The sequence below is a fragment of the Schistocerca americana genome, chromosome 8 (assembly GCF_021461395.2).
Source record: "Schistocerca americana isolate TAMUIC-IGC-003095 chromosome 8, iqSchAmer2.1, whole genome shotgun sequence".
Classification (NCBI taxonomy): domain Eukaryota; kingdom Metazoa; phylum Arthropoda; class Insecta; order Orthoptera; family Acrididae; genus Schistocerca; species Schistocerca americana.
Window position 1 is genome coordinate 252,347,768 of NC_060126.1, and position 4,538 is coordinate 252,352,305.

General features: G+C 43.0%; 1 non-coding gene across 1 annotated transcript; it reads right to left on the minus strand.

Moving 5' to 3' along the window:
* Positions 1-2,573: 2,573 nt before the first annotated feature.
* Positions 2,574-2,648, minus strand: Trnat-ugu. The gene has a single exon. It is a non-coding gene; the product is annotated as a tRNA-Thr (tRNA).
* Positions 2,649-4,538: the final 1,890 nt, after the last annotated feature.

Here is a 4,538-nt window from a genome sequence, read left to right on the forward strand (position 1 = left end):
CATCTTTTAATTCTGTTTGTTTTATAATGGCTAGCTCTTTCCGGGAATCAGAAGTGTTTAGGGGGATCCTGTTCAGCCTGTTTAACATGTATCTGATTGCTGCTTGTTTGTGGTTCTGTGTGTGGTTTGAGGTTGCATTTAAGATAATGTCACTTGTTGTGGGTTTTCTGTATACGTGAAATGTGTGTTTATTATTGTATTTTCTTATGGTTTTGTCTAGGAAGGTGAGTGAGTTTTCTTGTTCTTCTTTCATAATTTTCCCAGTCAGTGGACGCCAGATTAAAGTCACCACCTATAACTAGTGGATATTTATTTCCTATGTACCCAAGACTTTCCCTGAAACGTTCTGTGACGTTTTCTGCGGATGCTGTTGGTCTATAAAAACATCCTAATACAATGATCACTCCTTGTCTGATGTGCTAGTAGACGGCACTTCGCGATCGAGAAAACAGCCAAAACATCACCTCAAGTTCAAAACAACCTTTTCTTAACGAACTGTTTTTCGATCTAAAAGCAAATCAAAACGTAAATAACTTAATTACAGACCACTGATGATGCTTTACCTCAATAAAGCGAAACGCTTCTGGTGAAAAAATCGCCCATTTTTGTAGTTGCAATGACAGAAACAAAATACCCTCACGAATGCACTTATTTAGTTTATCTTCGCTGTTTTGCTTGATAACTTGATCATTCGCAAATAACACCGTGTTAATATGTTTATTCCCCTCTTGAAAGATTTAATTGATAGAAGAGGTATCTTTAAACCAGTCTCAAAACACTGCTGTCCTGCAGATAGGCATCGACTTGTCAAAGGCTAGAGGAAGGAAACTTCGAACAAAAGTTACCTGGCCCTCCTGAATGGTGGGTTTTCTGTGAACTGTTAACCCATATACATACAAATTTACACTCACGAAGGTCTCACAAGATCTGACAAATTATTGGGAAGAAATAGGCATAGCCAACAAATATATACTCTATTTCAGCGCACAAACACATCGTACGAACTAAGTAGATCAACAAAATCAAATATTTTCGCTCTCTGGCATTAAGCAAAATACAGTATGATTTAGAGTTTAACCTCTTCAAAATATCCACCCTTTGCCGTCAAGCAGGAGATCCCGGGTTCGAGTCCCGGTCGGAGCACACATTTTCACCTTTCTCCGTTGATATATATCAACGCCCGTCAGCAGCTGAAGGTATTAATTCATAATTCTAGTTTCATTCTATGCTGAAGTTCGCCGGCCGCTGTGGCCGAGAGGTTATAGGCACTTCAGTCCGGAATACCGCGACTGCTACGGTCGCAGGTTCGAATCCTGCCTCGGGCATGGATGTGTGTGATGATCTTAAGCTAGTTAGGTTTACGTAGTTCTAACAAGGGAACCTCCCCATCGCACCCCCACAGATTTAGTTATAATTTGGCACAGTGGATAGGCCTTGAAAAACTGAACACAGATCAGTCGAGAAAACAGGAAGAAGTTGTGTGGAACTATGAAAAAAATAGTAAAATATACAAATTGAGTAGTCCATGCGCAACATAGGCAACATCAAGGAGAGTGGGAACTCAGGAGCGCCGTGGTCCCCTGGTTAGCGTGAGCAGCTGCGGAACGAGAGGTCCTTGGTTCAAGTCTTCCCTCCAGTAACTTTACTTGCTTTATTTTCGCAAAGTTATGATATGTCTGTTCGTTCATTGACGCCTCTGTTCACTGTAATAAGTTTAGTGTCTGTGTTTTGCGACCGCACCGCAAAAATTTGATTTTTACCCATTCGCCAAGTGTGCAAGTTAGGTGGGTCGACAACATATTCCTGTCATGTGACGCACATGCCCTCACCAGTGTCGTATAGAATATATCAGACGTGTTTTCCTGTGGAGGAATCGGTTGACCTATGACCTTGCGATCAAATGTTTTCGGTTCCCATCGGAGAGGCACGTCCTTTCGTCTACTAATCGCACGGTTTTGCGGTGCAATCGCAAAACACAGACACTAAACTTATTACAGTGAATAGAGGCGTCAATGAACGAACGGACATATCATAACTTTGCGAAAATAAAGCAAGTAAAGTTACTGGAGGGAAGACTTGAACCAAGGACCTCTCGTTCCGCAGCTGCTCACGCTAACCAGGGGACCACGGCGCTCCTGAGTTCCCACTCTCCTTGATGTTGCCTATGTTGCGCATGGACTACTCAATTTGTATATTTTACTAATTTTTTCATAGTTCCACACAACTTCTTCCTGTTTTTTCGATTGATCTGTGTTCAGTTTTTCAAGGCCTATCCACTGTGCCAAATTATAAGTAAATCTGTGGGGGGGGGGGGGGGGGGCGGTGCGATGGGGAGGTTCCCTTGTTAGAACTAAGTAAACCTAACTAGCTTAAGATCATCACACACATCCATGCCCGAGGCAGGATTCGAACCTGCGACCGTAGCAGTCGCGTTATTCCGGACTGAAGTGCCTATAACCTCTCGGCCACAGCGGCCGGCGAACTTCAGCATAGAATGAAACTAGAATTATGTATTAATACCTTCAGCTGCTGACGGGCGTTGATATATATCAACGCAGAAAGGTGAAAATGTGTGCTCCGACCGGGACTCGAACCCGGGATCTCCTGCTTACATGGCAGACGCTCTACCCACCTGAGCCACCGAAGGCACAGAGGATAGTGCAGCTGCAGCGACTATCTCGTGCAAACCTCCCGTGAGACCCTCATTCTCACCTTATATGTCCACACACCACGTTCTTGGTGTCCCTACCCAACACACTCATTACTCGTGGAAGATATGCTTACCAAACCCCGTAAGAGTTCGGTAATATGTGTGCATCCGCACAGAAGAAGGTCATGGCCGGTATCGTCAGAACTATGTACTTATATGGATATGGATGAACTTAATAGTGTAAGCGTGAGAGTAAGGCTGCACTGTGCCTGCAGTGGTACCAAAATTATGTTGAATGGTAGACAGTTCAGATTAAGACTGACGTAACTGAACAAATAGATGAATTTTTTTCACGAAATGAGTGCAAACGAAGAGAGGACGGACATCAAAACGGAATAAGCACATAAAAATGATAACCATATCGATTTCATTCCCCAATTTGAATGCCGCAAAGGTTAACCCTTTACTTCCAGAAAAGTGAGGTTTGTATCGCGAATTTTGTAGGTCATCATTGCAAAGTAAAAAGTTGGGGAATATCGCGGAGTGGCAAGCAGATCTGTAAACGAGCGACTGAAAAGGAGTTAAAAATGGCCTAATGAGGTAAATCTAGAACATTGCCGAACAGACAAGAGGAAGATAGACTAAGTAATTTTTCTGCACAAGCTCTTGGGTTAGATATGGGATCCTTCCCACACATCTAATATAGGGTGCCTAGGAAGCTGTTTCCTCGGATAGCTAGACAATATACAAGCAAGTCATATTAATGACGTTTATTACAGAATTGAATTGACAATACTTTTCCCTTTCCATTTTTCACACGGAAGTGTGGCAAGCAATTGGCGACATGAAAATAATCATTGCCGTTCGATGTATACAATTTCCATGCAGGCAACTGATACAGATGACAAGCCTCTTCGCATAGGCGCCGCTCATGTCGGGGTGTCGTCCTAGTAACCGTTCTACTGGCTGACGTCGTATCACAGCCTTCTCTGCTGATTCGTTCAGGCCGACATGCCGGCGCTTGATGTTGCGTCTGAGCGTTAGATGCGCTGCTTGCTCATATCGGTCTCTGCTGTTGCTGAGCGGGAGGCTTCTACTTGGTATCTTTTGAGATGGTTAGAAAGGTGAAGGATTAATTATTCTCTTCTATTATTAATTGCATCATGAAGAATTTTTACGAGAGGCGGAATTTTTCTGCAAAAAATTGACGCATACTATTGGCCGGAATCGATAACGTGTGTGACGGCCTCTTTACTAGAATCGTGTTTACCTACGTTGCCCAGAGGGGGCAACCGGCCTACCCGACTTAACCGGAGCGTTAGTGTTCGCCGAGGCAGTGGTGTACTGCAAGAAGTGCGGACATTGTCTCCGCTCACTGGTTAGGTACGCTGCTTGGCCTATGTTTCTGGTCCGTTTCCTGCAGTCCAGGGGAATCGTTATTCCAGGACTGTTACAAATGAAAACTGTTTTGAGAGAACCTTACATTAAACACTGTTCTTTCGAAAGAAACTCACTGGAGATTGGCATTGCACTTCATCTTACTGCTGTCAACCATGATAGACGTCTTGCGTTTGTGTACACCAGGGACATTTATTCAGAGGGATAACAGGTACTGATATTCCTCTGAATCGCATGACAAAGTTTGAAAATTGTCGTCTTTCTATTATTGCCTTAGCTGTGGAATCCTTATAACATAGCTGTTGTTAGTTGTTCTTAAACTATGTTGATTTTGTGAGTGCCAAAGGAGAATATAGTTAACAGCACTCAACCACGACAATCTTTGATTGTATTCCTCTATAATTTTAACTGTTTGAAAACTCTTAACCAAATATGTTTGTCCACCTTCAGTGGTCACATTTGATTTGTGTTTAAACCTTTTTTTTTACGG